Source organism: Patagioenas fasciata, chromosome 5 (genome assembly GCF_037038585.1).
Source record: "Patagioenas fasciata isolate bPatFas1 chromosome 5, bPatFas1.hap1, whole genome shotgun sequence".
Taxonomy (NCBI): domain Eukaryota; kingdom Metazoa; phylum Chordata; class Aves; order Columbiformes; family Columbidae; genus Patagioenas; species Patagioenas fasciata.
Genome location: NC_092524.1, coordinates 27,872,130 through 27,889,569, shown reverse-complemented (window position 1 = coordinate 27,889,569; position 17,440 = coordinate 27,872,130). Strand labels below are relative to the sequence as shown.

The 17,440-nt window shown below is 40.8% G+C and overlaps 1 protein-coding gene across 2 annotated transcripts in view; it reads left to right on the top strand.

Moving 5' to 3' along the window:
- Window positions 1-480: 480 nt before the first annotated feature.
- The window catches only part of FUT8 (fucosyltransferase 8), a 128,525-nt gene continuing 111,565 nt past the window's right edge, over window positions 481-17,440 (top strand). Inside the window, exon 1 of one of the 2 annotated variants that reach the window (XM_071809117.1) lies at window positions 481-745. The gene's annotated coding sequence lies outside the window, so the exon portion shown is untranslated. The remainder of the gene's footprint in view (window positions 746-17,440) is intronic. The other variant, XM_065839813.2, reaches the window with a different exon arrangement.

Genomic DNA, 17,440 nt, shown 5'->3' with positions numbered 1-17,440 from the left:
TGCCCTGCAACCCCTCCCAGTGCCTCATCTCCTCGGAACTCCCTGCCAGGAAGGATCGCCGCCGCGGCGCTTCAGCCGGGCGCTGCTCCGCGCACTCGCCCGTCGCCGGGGCGAACCCCCCCACCCCGGCCTTTGCCGCCGCCCTGCAGGGAAAGCGCAGCGGGCTCCCTCCCGCCGCGCCCGCAGCCTCTGCCGTGCGGAGCGGGGGGGATGCCGGCCCCGTCCCGCAGGCCAAGGGCGGCCGCTCTGGCCCGGCCCGACCGCTGGGACAAGGGGACGGAGCAGAGAGCGGGTGTGCGGGGGAAAACGACCCCGGCGCGCATGCGCGCCGCGCGCTCCAGCGCTGCATGACGAGAGCGCTCCAGCATCACCAGCAGCCCGGCTCGCGCTCCCATAGGCTGCCTGCTCTCGGCAGGCGCGCGCCCGCGGCGGAGCTCTTCCTAGTGCGCTCACGGGGACGCGCGCGCCGTCGCTGGCACCCTCGGTTGCTCTCGGCGCGCGCTGCCTGGCGTACGCCGCTGCTCGCTGTCAGCTGCTCGCGCGGCGCTCCCCGCCCTTGGCGCGCGCGCGCTGCCCGTGCCTCTCGCTCCGTCTTCTCAGTCCGCCCGCGGCTCCGTTACGCGGCGGCGGGTTCCTGCTCCTGTCTCCTCACCGCCCTCCCCCGCTCTGCTCGCCCCGGCGTGTCCTCGCGCCCAGCACCCTCGGCGACGGCAGCGCGGGCCCCGCCACCGGCGACGGCACTCGGGTAAGGGGATGCGGGGGCTGAGGGGGAGCCGCGGCGGCGGGGAAGCGGGTACCAAGCCGAGACCGGGCTCCCCAGCCAGCGCTCCACATCCCTCCTCCGGGCCTGGCACCGCCACTGTTGCGACTCCGGCGCTGCTCAGCAACCGCCGCCGCCGGGGAGGGGTGTGTGTGTGTGTATGGCGGGGAGGGGGGCGGCCCCCTGCCGTGTGCCGGGGTCCCCGTGGGCTCCCTCACCTGAGGGGCGCTGGCGGGGCCTGAGCCGCCGGAGAGCGCGGCGGGGGCGCTGCGCCCGGTGGGGGAAGGGGAGGCCGGGGCTTGGCGGGCGGCTGGGGCATCACTGTCGGCAGCGGGGCCGAGCCGGGCCCAAAGAGGGGGCTGCGTGGGAGCCCTGGCGGCGGCGGCGTTGCCCCGGGGAGCGCGGCTGCCGCCGTCCCGTGCGCCGCGGCCGCAGGCGGCCTCCAACTTTCCTTGTCCCAGGAACTGCGGCCGTACGACGAGACGCCTTGTTTTGAGAGAGAGAAGTACACGGGAAACGGGGGCTTTATGGACAGACCTTCCAGTCTGGGGCTGCCTGGTAGCTTGAGGAAGTGCTTGTCTTAGAAGGGTGCAGAGCCATCGGTTGCTCCTTGAGGCTTTTCCCGCTGCGACCTTTACCATATTTCAGCACATTTAACTGCTTTGATCTAGGATTCTGTTACTGATAAGGCTCCAACGATTTTGTTCACTAGTCAAGGTTGTGCTTAATGTATCCTCAGGTCTTTCATATGTGTGTGGGAGAGTGTACCCACTGTGTTATAGATGCTTTCCAAAGACCAGGCTGTGACCCGCTGCTTTCAGAAGCTCATGATTGAGGGTACAAGAATAGGTAGAGACTATCATGACATGGACCAGGTTGCACCAAAAATCCTATGGGCATAGCTAGACGTTTGCTGACAAATTGCTTGTTGAAAGACTCCAAGTTCTTTGGGGCAATGCCTATTCTAGTGTCTTCAGTGCATGCATGGTATAGTGTGCAGTACTGTAATGTGGTCAACACACTGTGATCCATATGCTATGTGAACGTGGATGTGGAAAACAGCCATGTGTCTAGAATATTTTCACTTTGAGATCACATGTCAGCTGAAATATGTGTTTCAGTATACACATGTACATTTATACAGATATGTTTACTTCCTACCTCTACCCTAAAATGCAATGTTTAAGGTCTAGGCATTAACTGAAAGCTAATGGTGTAAATACTTCAGAAAGATGGTTTAGGTAGGAAAAGGTTTTTTGATTTTTTTTTTTTTTTAAATCATCCTCCACTGTAAATTGTTAAAAGACTTCAGAAAAGTCTGAACTGAGAAAGCAAATGGATGGCAAACATTGCATGTGCTGCTACTGCTTGGGGTGGTTTTACAGAAGGCTCTTCTACGATTCTTTCCATTATTAAAGAAAGCTGCTATTAGGAGTTGGTGATTATGCTTTGATGTACTTTCAGTAACATCTGTTTCTCTGGTTATTACATGTGTCCTTACTGCCAAATTTTTATTGATACTTACTAGGATCTTGTATGCATAAATACACATACCTTAAACTGACAAACTACAGTATTGCAAAGTTTGCATATTTTCCCAGCAACACATAATGAGAAAACCTTTTTTTCAGTGTTGAAAGTGTATTTAATTATTCATATTTTCTGAGCAAGCAGTTCATTGAGGGACGGGTAGAAATCAACCTAGTGTGTTGAATCATTCAGATTCACTCTTTTAGTGTTGTAGCTGCCAGGACATTTGACAACTGGGAAATACAGAGGATCAGGTTGGAAGATGAAGTTCTTCTCTTCCCCTCTCTCTTCCCCTCTCTCTTCCCCTCTCTCTTCCCCTCTCTCTTCCCCTCTCTCTTCCCCTCTCTCTTCCCCTCTCTCTTCCCCTCTCTCTTCCCCTCTCTCTTCCCCTCTCTCTTCCCCTCTCTCTTCCCCTCTCTCTTCCCCTCTCTCTTCCCCTCTCTCTTCCCCTCTCTCTTCCCCTCTCTCTTCCCCTCTCTCTTCCCCTCTCTCTTCCCCTCTCTCTTCCCCTCTCTCTTCCCCTCTCTCTTCCCCTCTCTCTTCCCCTCTCTCTTCCCCTCTCTCTTCCCCTCTCTCTTCCCCTCTCTCTTCCCCTCTCTCTTCCCCTCTCTCTTCCCCTCTCCTCTTCTGTCTTCATTTGCTTAAAATTTTGGCAGTTTCATTAGCTAACTGAAAAGATATTAGTTTTAGCTAATATTAGAACAAGAAAAAAGGTTAGCTATGCTTGCTGGAGTAGAAGTAGAGCTAACTTACCTGAAGTGAATTAGTAAAGGTAGTACTAAACCACATAGGGACCTCCTTTTGTTTTGACATCTGTGGTTCATAATCAGTTTATTTGGATGGTAAACAGAGGCTTGATTGTATAATGAAATGTTTATGTATTATAAATATTGCAGAACATTCATAGGATTAATCTGAAAAATTATATTTTTGGTCCATTCTTATCTCTCTGTAGCTGTATATAATTACTGCTTTATCTGTCAGATCTATTCTAAACCAATGATATTCCCAGTCTTAGAAATTATGTACAGTAAAAAAAATAAACAATAATTTTACGTATACATTAGCTGATCAGCGTCTTCATTGACATTTAAGGGGATAAAGAAGATTTGGACTTGAGTATTTAAATCCCATTGCAGAGTCAGAATTTAAAATAAAATGTAATTACTATAATCTTAGGCTTGTCTGGAGGGGGAGCTAGTGTCAAAGCAAAAAGTGACAATTTTTTTCTAGACTCCTTCAAAAGCTTGCTGTTTGGTCATAGAATATGCTTCTGATACAATAAGAAAAACAAATACAGATGATGCATACTATGTATGATTACATTAATATGCATCTATTTTATATGATGAATGTAATCTGCAAGTGAAGTGATGTGTGTGTATTTTAGGGAAACAGTGCATATGTTTTGCTATTATGCAACAAAAACTATCATCAAAGAACTTTGAAGTTGCAAGATCAAGCTCTCATAAATAATGAAATGCCAGAATTAGGGATTTTTGTAAGAACTGTAATTTGGCCTGTAAATATATGGTTAAATGTTACACTTTTCTCTACGTTTCCTTCAGTATATAGCATAGAATGGCATAGATCGTGTTCAGTGAGCAATACTGAATCTTATTTCTTGGTATTGAATAATGTACGGCCTCGCTATTTGTTATGTGCTGTTCGTACTGTACCTTCTTAATTTCCTCTTTTGCTGTTTTATTACCTTAAGTTTAGTGTCTACATGTTTCACTAGTAATATTTTCACAGAAGTCACACTGGAGATGTATTATGTGTCCTTTTGTATTTAATATCCAATTTAAGGCCTTTGTGATATGATTTTTCAAACTGATCTATCAGTGTTTTAATGATTTGCATGTTCTAAATTGTTTTCTCATAAAGGTCTTTCTCTCTTTGTAGTTACTAACAACAACCTGGCTTTTCTTTGTTATTTTTTTATAGATCACTTAACAGGGATCCATGAATGCATATGCTAGAAAAGATGTCACTGCTTGATTTGTAGTAGGATGTCTGTTGATTTAGACTGCAAGCATAAATACTTAGATTTGCTGCAATATTAACCCCAAGATACTAAGTCTAAAATTTTGATGAAGAGTGGATTACCCATTGAAAGTTTATATTTTTTTTATTTTTTAAGATGATTTTCTTGTGAGAAGCAAAAAGAAAATAAAATTCTCCAGGGCAATATTAATTCCCTTTTCCTGCAATACCTATCTTATTAACAACACACTTGCCAACATTTCTAGTGCATATGGCAAAGCATTCATATAATATAGTGTTGTTATTTAATGTTTTTAGCATCTTATTCAGTAATACAGCAAGAGTACCTTGCACACAAGGGCACAGAGAATAAGGTCAAATCATCTTCAATTTTTGTGATGTGACTAGATTTTTTTTTTTAACTGAGTGTTTTGGGTGAGTTTTGGGTACTCATCTGTTAAAAAATAATTCTTTGCATTTAAACAAAGTGTTCAACGTGCTAGATTAAAAAAGGCAGGAACCCTCATGGGCAGGAGGAAACTTTCTATCATGTGGGACTGTATTACAGCATGTAAGTCTTTAGGAAGGCTGTAATGTGTGTATGAGACTTCTGCAACTTGAGCTAACAGAGGATGTTTTATTAGTAATTTGTAATGCATCTGTGGTCCAAATCCTATGGTCTTTGAATGGTTTTCTGAGATTTTTAAGTGTTTCAAAGTAGTGACAAAACTCTGGAATCTTGGGTTCTATTCCAGGCTCTGGGAATGAGCATGTTCTAGTGGATACTGATTTTTCTGCTTACTCCTTCTGTGGTATCTACTTAAATATATTTCTGTCTCAATCTGTTTTGCCCTATTCTGAAATTTTTATCACAGTCTTGTTTTCCCTACATAAACAGTTTGTTTCTTACTCAAGGACTTCTTATCTGAGGTCCAGAACTGCTGTGCAGGCAGTTTCTAATTAATAAATTGTTTATCCCAGTGTTCTTTCACTGTTTGAATCCTATCCAGCAATTTGAACTCCTGTCTGCTGATCTCAGGCTTCTGTCCACTATCATCAGCTTCACATCCAGTTCTCTATCATGGCTAGGATCTGTCTTCTCTGTGTTCTTTGTTTCCACTGGCTCCTGCTCTGTCTTCTAAAGTTTTCCAGCTTTAGTGTTGTGCTTCATTCCATTCTATCTGCCTAGCTGGTCTGTGTGGCCAAATGAACTGTGTCTGACAATGCTGATAGAGCTGGTCAAAGTCACAGTGAGGTCCTTCCTTAGCATCCTTGAAACATCTTGGAGATCAGGAGAGCTTTCCGATGACTGGAAAAGGACATACGTTGCACCCTTCAAAAAAGCCCAAAATTCGGTCCAAGGAGCTATAAAGCTGGCTGCCTTCCTTTTTCTCCTTGGGAAAATAAGGGCATGGGTGTTCTTGGAACGCTTTTCTGGGCACAAGAAGGAAATGATTTGGAACAATTGGCATGGATTTATCAAAGGTCAATCATTCATGACTAGCCTGATTGCTTTCTATGGTAAAATGGCTGAATTGTTGTATGAGGGAAGAACAGTGGATTTCATTTACCTTGACGTGAGGCTTTCAACTCTGTCTCCAACAATATTCTTGCACTCACATTTGGACATTACAGTTTGAATGGATGGAGAACTAGATGGGTAAACTCAGAAAGTAGTGGTTAATGTGTCATATGTGGAGGTTGGTAACAAGTGAGGTACTACAGGGGTTCATCCCACGAAGGTGATGGAGTGTCCTGTTGTGTCTGCAGATGACACCAAATTGAGAGGAATAACTGATATGCATGAGGACAGAGCCTGCCATTCAGAAGGACTGTGGCACTGTAGACACAAGACACATCTGGACCCTGATGAAATTCAACAAGGACAAATGTAAAGCCCTGAAGGAAGAGCACCTTGCAGTGATACAGGCTCGGGACTGACTGGCTGGGAAGCAATTCTGCTGGAGAAACCTGGGGTCCTGGTGGACAGCACTGTGGCCGAGGGCTAGCAGCAGCATGTCCCTGCAGAAAAGAAGGGCAACAACATCCTGGGCTGTATTAACAAGAACTTCCAGCAGATGGAAGGAAGTGATTATCCCTCTCTGCTTGATGCTCATCAGACCACATAGAGTACAGCACCCAATACACTTCAATACAGGAAAGACAACAGAAATGAATTTGGTGGAGGGCTACCAAGATGGTTAGGGAGCTGGAGTACTTGCCCTTTGAGAAGAGTGTGAGAGAGCTGGATTTGTTCAGCTGGAGAAGAGGTGTCTTCAGGAGGATCTAACAACAACCTGCTGGTGTCTTTGAGGAGATCTTTGAGAAGATGTAGTCAGGCCCTTCGCTGAGGCGTCTGGTGGGAGAACACGAGGCAGTGGTCGTAAATTAAAACAAAGAAGGATCAGACTGGATATAAGGAGAAACTTTCTCTCCATGACCATAGTTAAGATGTGAAAGAGGTTACCCAGAGAAGCCTCTGTCTTAGAGGTTTTCAAGACCCAACTGGATGAAGATGAATAACCTGTTCTGATCTCATGGTTGACTTTACTTTGAGTAGGAGGTTGGACTAGGGACATCTGGAGATCCCTTCCAACCTGTATTACCCTGTGAGTCTACAACTGTGAATGCTTAGCTCTCGGAAGCCTTATACTGGAATGCAGTCACTACAGACAGAATCTGTAGGTGACTCAGCTATAACATATCAACAGAAAAGCAATAACAGTAACATTACAGTGAACTTGACAAAAACATCATTTGTGTGTCAGGATGTGCATTTTGCTGTCCCTTAGGAGGATACATGTGGAGTTTAAAGCATGCAAGTGATTAAACTTTTTAAAGTAAAAATTGACTTTTGCAATGTGGTGAAAGTGTATTTTTCTATAGCTTTCCTTGGAAAGGGGAAAAATGTTCTACTTGCAAAGTGTTTTGCTTACACTCAAGTAGCTCATCTTTGAGATGGACACATGTCACAGAATGGGTCATACTGGAAAGCCTTTGGCAACTTAAAAGAAAATGAAAAATGAATCTTCTACAAGGAAATATCTGGCAGCCTTAAAAATAGCTGAAGTTTCTGGGTCATTTGTCATGATATGTATATAAATTCATGTTATGTAGCTCATAATGCGTCATTTCAAGGTGGTGATTTTCTATCTGTTAAATCAGTTGCAATCAATTCTGAGGTGTGTCCCCCCTCCTCCCCATACATGAAATACCAGTTCCCTCACATAATTATTGTTTCGTTCTGTTCTTTTTCCCCCTCCCTTCCTCCTTTCCTTCTTCTTCCACATTTTCAAAGTGGGGATGGGGGACAAATGAAAGAAGAGAAGCAGTCCTAAGATACAAGGAACTGAGTAACTGTATTGGAAGACTTTTGGCTACAAGTCTCCAAATCTAAAGAGTTAACTGTAGCAAAGACCTATTGTTAAATGACAGGCTGTGGAGCCTGGGGATTTGTTAGTGGTGGTGGTGGTTGTTGTTGTTTTGTTTGTTTGTTTTAATTTTAGTTATTGAAGTATGAGATGCTGTGTGAGGAAGTCTTTAAATGACCTTTTTGTGAAGTTTTTGCTCCTTTATATGTATTTGCTAACCTGTAGTCTTTAGGGATCCTTCCTAAGACAAGTAGTGATTTCTGTAGCAAAGCATAGTTTCCAGCAAGTCAACCATTTTACTTATTTCCATCAAATATTAGATATTAATAAAACATAATTTACATATTTTATTTTGAGGTGTGATAGATTAAAAATAAAAGTAAACACTGCAGGTATTGGTAATTCTAGATTTTGGTGAAGTTTGTACTGCTACAGTTGCTTTATAATAGCAATATTAATTCTGAACATAAATACTTTTTAGGAGCCTGCTTTCATTATATGTTTGCTTCATAACTTTATAGTGGTAAGGTGAATAATTTTCTCTAGTAATAGAGAGTTTCTTTTGTGAGACAGTTAATAGCAATGTGTATCACCATGACATTATTAATTCTGCGAGCTAAACACTTTTTAGAAGGTTTTGGTACGTTGCTGTATCTTACAGAAGTTGATTCTGACTTGCTGTTTATTAGAATCTTTCTTCAAAGCATTGCTTTTCCAAAAGGTTTTGTAAAAGAACAGTAAGAATTCTTTTCCAACAACCTCCCAATGTTCATCTTTAGTTTATTAAATTACTTATGTTGAACTCCACCATAATTTGGTTAGAACTTGCACAATGTCATGGTAGCTTTTTATGGTAGGTCTGATTTGTATGGGTATAAGCACATTTGTCAAGCTTTTTTCAGCTCGAAGTTCTTGAACGTCTTTGCCTATAAGGAGATTTCTGTTGATCTGTTTCCAAAATGTGAGCTTTCATATTGCCTGTAGCCTTTGTCTTTAGCTCCATGCCTCTATGATGATAAAACATGTAACATACCTGAAACAAGTGTAGAGCTTTCTGATAGGCTGTACTTAGCTGACATCTTGTCTCTTTCTGGGTGTTGGCTAAGCAGCTTCCTCTCTTTGACAATCAGCAAATGAGTGTATGCTTGAGACAGAACAATTTTTGCTGTTGCAGCATATGTAGCGTGTTGATGGTCTCTTTTCTCCCTCCTCTTCTTCTCTCACTCTGAGTTGTATAAGACTGGGTTTTAGTCTTATGTCTTCAGTCTTTAGTTTTTCTCAGCTGCAAGCATTTGTTCCTTATTTAGGGCAAGGTTTAAATTCACAGAAGAAAAATATTGTTTTTTTTAAAAATATATTCATTATTTTGTTTCCCCTATTTATGGTTTTATTTCAGTGAGACACCTTTGTGGTGTTGTACCAAGGCTTACTATGCTTGGATAGCCTCTGCACTTTCTTTTTATGTGGTCTGGTTTTTTTTACCTTTTTAAAAGGTTTGGAAAGAGTTAGTCACAGTTCACAATCTTCTGGATGCATGTCTTCACATTTCTGTTTATTAAGTCTGTTTCATAATTCTGCTGGGATTTTTTTTTTTTTTTTTTAGTAGAACAACATCTTACTTTTTGATCTGTCCATTGCTTGGGGTGTTTTCAAGTTATAGCAGTTATGGCAGTATGAATTACACCTTTCCTCTGTTGTAGCCCACTGTTTAGGACACAGTGGCATTGGAAGATGCTTTCCTTGAGTTCTTCATTGCAGATGTCTAGTCAGTGCTCTGGATTTTGTGTTTAACTCTTAGATGTTCTCTCTGCCACTTTTGTTGTCTTTTAGCTTCAGTGAAGTGGTGCTGGAGTAAGTATCAATAATGTTAAGTTTGCCCTACCAGGCTGTAAAGATGGATGGCAATTTGGGTAATATGACAGCTTACATTACACCCTATAACAACACCTTCAAACTCTGCAGATGTGAATAGACTTTGTGTACTTCCTAGGGAGCAGGGGATGTTGACCCTTAGGAGGCTGTTAATGGTTTCTTCTGATGTCATTTTTTTTTTTCTTCAGTGACAGCAGGACCTTGGAATGCACGTGATAAAGCCCTTTTATCCTTCTTCACCTGATTACAATGGATAGCGCTCTTAGAGGATGAGAGATTCAGTACAACCTAGAGCAAAGAGGTGTTGGTCTCTCGAGGAGCTAGATATACATGTAAGATACAGAGATTTCAGCAGGATTTAAAATGCTTCTTGGATTTTCCTGTACAACGTATTGCAGTGTCATGCATAGGTAATGATAGATAATAATTCTGTAGATTCTGTGTCTACAGAAGTGCTGAAAGAACATTGTCTTTCTTCAGCTGATTGCCCTTCAGATCTTTGTATGTGTGCACAAAATCACTTGCTTGCAGTTTATCCTCAGGCATGCTGAACACACATCTCCTAGTTGGAGTTCAAGCTATTGGGCCAAGAATAGGAGATATCCCAAGTACTGAAATCTGACAGCAAGGTCGTAAAACCATGTCTTGAGATGTAACAAGATATTCTGATATTCTCAACCAGAGATATTGTGATCCTAGACCCTCCACAGAATGAGTTTGGGACACAGTTTTATAGAACGTTTTTTTGCTTACTTCCAAGACCACTGTTTTCTAAAGTCCCACAGGACATAAGGTCAGGCTGTCCTTGCTTACAAAAACAGTTAAAATTTTGTGACCAACTACATATTCAGTTTTGTGGCACCTTTTCATACGTAGATTGTGAGTACATCTGCTATTCCAACTGTGTCAACCTCAGCTTCACTATCTGAATGCTATGGCTGTTTAGGGCAGGCTTGGTTGTTCTTCAGGAGCATAGAAGGGGAACCATCTAATCTGTATGCTTACCTAAGTGGATTAGTTAGCTGGATGAATGTCTCCAGTATCAGTCTGTTCATTGTTCTGATTGACTCCTTGCTGAAACAAACTCTTTTTTTTTTTTTCTTTGCTAAGTGTAATTTTTTTCTCCATGGTCTCACTTTGAGGGCTTATCTATGCTTTCTTACTCTACAGTTCTGCTATTTAAGCAGGGAACACTCATGCCATCTTTCCTAGAAAACGTTTCATATTATGGGGATACCCGAGTCCACTGCCCTTTTGTAATGGTATTTTTTTCTGTTTTGGCATCCTACTCTCTTTCCTAAGTTGTTTTTTTGGCTATATCTAGACAGTAGATGGAGGATCTACTGTTGTGAAGCTACTCTCAATAATCTTTGAATGCTCATGCCAATTAGAAGAAGCACCGAAGAATTGGAGGAAAGCAAATGTCACTCCTTTGTTCAAGAAGGGCAAGAAGGAGGACACAGGGAACTACAGACTGGTCAACCTCACCTTGATCACAGGAAGAGTGATAGAACAACTAATCCTGGAAAGCATTTCCAGGCATGTGAAGGATGAGAAAGTAATCAGGAGTGGTCAGCATGGGTTCACCATGGGGAAGTCATACTTCACCAACTTTGATAACCTTCTGTGATGAAATGACTGGCTTGGTAGACAAGGAGAGAGCAGTGGACATTGTCTACCTAGACCTTAGTAAGGCTTTTGACACCGGCTCCCATAAGATTGTCATAGAACAACTGATGAAGAATGGGCTGGATGAGCAGACTGTGAGGTGGATTGAAAAGTGTCTTGATGACTGTGTCCAGAATGTGATGATTACTGGCATGGAGGCCAGTAATTAACAGTCAAAACTGGGGTCAATACTGGGTCCAGTCCTTTATAACATATTTGTTAATGACTTGGATGATGGGGATAGAGTGCACCCTCAGCAAGTTCACTATGACACAAAACTGGGAGCAGTGGCTAATATTCCAGAGGGTTGTGCTGCTATTCAGAGGGACCTCCAAAGGCTGAAGAAATGGGCTGACAGGAACCTCATGGAGGTCAACAGAGGGAAATGCCAGGTTGTGAACCTAGGGAGGAACAATCCCATTTGCTGGGGGCTGACTGGTTGGAAGGCAATTTTGCAGAAAAGGACCTGGGGTTCCTGGTAGGTACCGAGTTGAACATGAACCATCAGTGTGCCCTTGAAGCAAAAAATGCTGACGGGATCCTGGGCTGCATTGGAAGGAGTGTTGCCAGCAGTTTCAGGGAGGTGATCCTTCCTTCTTCTACTCAGCACTGGTGTGTCTACACCTGCAGTTCTGTGCCCAGTGCTGGGCTCCTCAGTACAAGAAAGACATGGACATACTGGAGAGGGTCCTGCAAAGAGCTGTGAAGATGATGAAGGAACTGGAGAATCTGTCCTGTGAGAAAAGACTGAGAGAGTTAGGGACTGTTTAGCTGAGAGAAGGCTAATGGGAATCTTGTCAATGTATATAAATACCTGAAGGGAAGTACTGGAGTCAAGGTAAGCTGAGAGATGGTACAGTGTACTTTCTGGATCTCTGTAAGAAAGGCCTGACAACAAATGGCTTAATAAGATGACTGTTTTAGTAAGACAGACTAAGAAGAGGAATATAGATAGCATGTTAATCTTACATCCTTTCAGAAACTGTCCCCTCCCTACTTGTGCAACATGCCATGTTGGTTAAGGCACCTGTATGATACTTCGTATTTTGCTACAGATTATTTAGGAAAATAAATGATAAATCTTGATGGCTTTCTGTTTTTATAGATTATTTGACTCGTTTTTAATGTTTCTAAAAATCTGAGCTGGTACATGGAGGTATGATTTAGTGTCGCATGAGAAGTGTCAACCAAAATATCAATTACGTGGTTATTTTTGAAAATAATTGTGAAAAATAGGAAGCAGAACTGTATCTTGTTAATTTCAGAGTGCTGTCACAAAAGTTGATATAGATTCTAAACAGTCTTCCTCTGACTTTCTTCATGTTTATATAGCTAATGTAAATTTGGAAACACTTTTCACAACCTTTAAATGTTTATTTAAACATATTTTCTCATGACACTGATGTGAAATGTTGCAATATGCCCACACTGTGTTAGAAGGAAAAGGTGCATCCTGGGAGTGTATGAACGTTATAGTTTCCTGCTGAGATGTTTGTAAATAGTGGGTGTAATTCAGTGACACCTGCAACTCAAACATATTTAGTCAGTACAGTTTTTGTTTGTTGAGCGGTTTTCAATTGTTTTGACTTCTAGGGTACTAAAGAATAGCTTGTGTGCCTAATGCTATTGTATGCCATTTCTGTAATTCAAGTGCTCTTCAAAATCATAAACGAACAGGGAATCTTTAGATTAATCTTTGTTAGTAGCTTTTCTCCTGAAGTCTCTTACAAATGGGTAGTATTGTTGTTGCTTAAACTTTTACCTTCCCTGGCAGAATCAACCGCAAGGAGATTGATTATTTCCTTATCTGGCTTAGATGTATCTCTTATCAAAAGAGATGGTAGCTTTAACTGTGCTATTTGAAATCATAAGTGCTTTGGAATGGAAGTGTATGGAATGTTCCTTTGGACAATTCTTTTCTTGGTTGATGCTTTAAAATGTTGCATCAATGTGGTGTTTATTGACTGCCATTGCCTGGTGTTGAAGGGCATCTAGAGCTCAGAGCCCTTTGATTATGGCATTTTTTTAGTTATATGTTAGGTCAAATGTGATTGTAGAGAGAAAAAAAAAAAGCTGTGAACTGTGGATTTCCATCTGAAAATTCTTCAGCTGTGTTTGGATGTGCTGTGTGAAGACTTACTGTGATTTTTAAGGTGGATAGTCCCAGGTATGCACAGCTGGTATGAAATAACATTAAAAACAAACCAAACCATAATACACCGGAACAGTATTTAAGAATAATCAGTGTAAATACTTCTTGTGGTGTGTTAGTAACACATCAGACTGAAGAGTTTCTGCTGGAACGTGGTAAACCAAAATGGAATATTGTCTTTTGAACTGTGATTTCTAATGTCATTTATACTATTGCAGGGCCTTGTCTTCCCTGACTGCACTTTTTATGTGTGTGTAATTGGTGACAGTTACTCAGTCATCATATGTAGCGTGCGGAGAAAAGATACTTGTAAAGAAGAGTTATCAGTTCTTGAGGATTGCACTTTGAGCCTCAACTAAACATTTTGTTTCTTGGGTTCATCTTGCTCTTTTTCAGCTCTAGATTTTCTGTTTCCCAATGGAAATGCATGAAGTGTAGTGACAATTTTGTCCTTCTTTATCCAGTAGGCTCTCTGATGAGTTCAGTGATGGACAGTATGAATCTCAAACTGTATCTCTGTAAAACTAAGTCTATAGTGAAAGCTGCTACAAAATGTGCTTTTACATCAGGCTTCAGATTACATCTCAATGTTTTTTAACGTTGTCTCAATGTTTTTTCCTTTCATGCTTCCCTGAATTCTTCTATATATTACCTTTTCCTTTCCTCCTGTCCTCTTGCTGGGATCAGGATTTAGCAGAACACCCAGTTTCACAATTCCATATCCCTTGGTGTTTGAGTACTGCCTTGTCTTTTTGCATGGTGTCTGTCAGCACCTCTTGACTGCTGTGGGAAAGGGTGATCTATTGGCTAAGTGAAGCTGTTGTAATGAAGAAAAACAGAAGCAATGCTTGTTATGATTTATGAAGTCCTTTGCTGTATGAGAATTAGCTTATACATAGGGTATAGATTATATGCATCCATATTATACACATATAGATATACATATATACAAAATTATTATAATTATAGTAGATTATATCTAATCCTGGTCACATAGGGTAGCTTGTGCCTCGGTCATTGCATAGCGCAGGGAAACCTGAATTGCTACCGATATATACTTGTTTTGGGAATGAATTAAGATCTCTCAGTTGCAGAGCATTTAATCCACAGTAAGTTCATTGCAGTGAGTCCGTTTGCTTTCCTGCATACATTATAGAATGAAAGAGATAAAAAGATGAAATTCAACTTGATTAAACTCTACATGTAACTTTAAAAATGATATTTGCTTTTTATCCCTAAGTAGGGAAGACATATGTATAATTTTCTAAAAATTTCCGTAATAAATTAAGCATCAGAGGAATAAGAGAGGAATGCAAGATTGCCTAATGGATAGTAAAAGTGGGAGACAGAAAAATAACCACTTCACAGGGAACCTTTGTGCATACATTTAGCAATAGTCTCTTCTTAATATCAGACTATTTTAGTCTGTTTGTGGTGAAGCACGCTCAAGGAAAAGACATATCAAAGATTATTCAAATACAAGCAACTTAAAAGACTGAAAGCTCTCTGGAATGAAATGTGTATTAGTACATGTTTTTTTCCCTAACATTTAGGCTCTATAAAGCTTTGTGTGTACTATTTAGGAATAGTTTCAAAGGTATTTTCTGGTGTTCTGAAATATATAAATTGCATATTTTTTGTGTAGTATTCATGCTAATGGAATGATATTCAGCTCATCTTTTCAGCTTCATTCATTATCAGGCACCATCAGCCACCTAACAGACAAATTTCAAAGAGGTCTTTCAAATTTTTTTTGCTGAACATCCCTGACCACTTCTTTGATCTTAATTGCTAGAATCTCAACTTTGATAGTCTTCTTGACCTTTGTTTGAAGATCTACCTTTGATTAGCCTGTGTCTGCTAAGCATGAAGCTGCAGCATGGTCTCACCTCAAGGGAAGCAGTGTTGTGTCTCCCTTTTTTCTCAGCTTCCTGGATGCTGAACACTGCTTGCATCTGGTCATAGCCTTCCCACGGAGCAGCAATGGCAGCAGTATGCAACTGATACCATCTTTGAAATCTGCACAGCTGTGAAGTTGACCACAGTCTTGTTATTGTCACCCTACTGCTATTTGACCAATCAGTTAATAAAAGCAGAGTCACTCAAGCTATTTGACGATAGACTTTGGAATAAAATGCTATGATTTTTATTTGGTTCGTGTTGAAAACACTCAAAATGAAAGAAGAAATTATGTATTAATTCCTAGTGTAATTTCCATAGCAATATCAGGCTGTGTGCTCACTGTGGGCACGTTTGAAGAAGTTACCTTTTTAAGAAAGAAGAAAAAAGAGGAAGGAAAAGGGTAGACATCTAAAGCACAATAGAAGATGCTGTTTCTTTCTTTTAATCTGCTACTACATGAATTGTTTCAGTACATACATAAAAGATTCTTAGTAATTCTGTTGGCATTGGTATTTCTCTTGTGTGTTCGCTTCTCTTTCAATATAAATTTCTCTCTAAAAGACTGAGTAATAGCATTTGTAGGGGTAACCAGTATTTGTAGTGGGTGGTAATGTGTATGTTTTTTAATTTTTTAAAGACTTTATCTCTTTTATTTGAGGTTTGATATGCTGAATTAAATCCCACAGTTTAAAATAATCCCTCATAATTAATAAAAAGGCCCTCTAGATTTTTTTTATATAAATAAGAAATAGAAAAAAAAATTTTGTTTTTGGCTTACAGCCACATTACTTTTTGTTGTGTTTTCAATAACACAATAGTTTTCAGTGACATGCATGGTACTGTCTTTTTTCTTCTGTGAAGCTTGTTGATTGAAATCTTCCCTTTTTTTTTTTTTCTGTGATTGTCAAACATTGTATTCATAGCTTTCTCTTCTGATAGCATAGGCTTTCTCTTTTGAACTAATTACTGTACTCATAACAAATAATCATGAGGTAGTACTGCAAAAAGTTTCCTTCCTCAAATTCAAACATGAGTTTGTTTCTTACTGAGAGAACAGGTTTTGCCTTAATGTCTTTATGTTGTCTGTATTCTCACTTAACAACTTTTTAAATTGGGCTTTCCTGACAGCTCTTTTCAGCCTTTTCTTTCAGTAACCTGTGTCTAGAGAGAGTGTTCTCTCTGTGTGATTTCCTTGCCTCCACATTTCCATATTATTCTGGTTGAATTTCTAAAGACGGTTACTACTTTGCTGTTTTCTTGGTTTTGTGTACTCCTCCAGACTTTATCTGCATTTAATTTTTGTTTCCTGAAGCTGGTTTGATTTCAAATCCCTTTTTGGCTGCATTGACACTAATAAAGTGGACTATTGTCTGCTATTGAGGACAACTGACATGGACTGAGATTTGTCCTTTCTCTTTGTCTCTCAGCCTTCAAACAGGTAGCTGCACGCATAGTGCCATTTGGAAGTTGTCCTGGCTGTTTGATAACCTTTCAGAATGTTTCCAGAGGTTGGAAGAGTGTGGTTGGCCTTGATTGATCAAAAGTATTTCAGGGTTTATTTTAATATGGTTATTTGCTTTTCGGTGTCTGGGAAAGTTTCAAGCATTAGTATCTTGATGTAACCTTTTAGGTTAACTTCTGTAAAGCCAATAGTCAAGCCAGTTACCAGCTAGAGGTTAACTCAGTTATATCTATGATCTGCTTCCTGAAAGGTCTATCCTGTGAATCATTCATCTTGTGCTTTGAATGATTCTGCTAGCTGTCTAGAAAAAAAAATACCCAAACAAAATAGAAGAACCAAAAAAAACCACAACCAACCTTTCTCAACAGTCTCTCCAAAGCCTCATCCACTTAAATTTTCTTCATTGGTAATTTATAGGAGATCTATACTTTCCTTCTTACTTTCTCATTTTAATGTTATGTGGAGTATTTGGCTTCTGTTGCATTCTGGGTCTCAGAACAAGTATGCAAACCTTAGATCTTCAAGGTAAGATTTCCTGCTCCACCATCTATATCTCTCATTCTTGAGCCAAGTATGCCCTCCAACTTTATTTAGTATCTCACTAAATGTGTTTTGTCAGGTGAGTCATGTTTTTGTTTACTTTCTGAGATTTCCAGCTACTCCTGTTTTATTCCTGATAGTTTTTGTATTAACATACAGAGATCAAGGAAGCTCTGAAGATAGTCTACTGTTTGTCA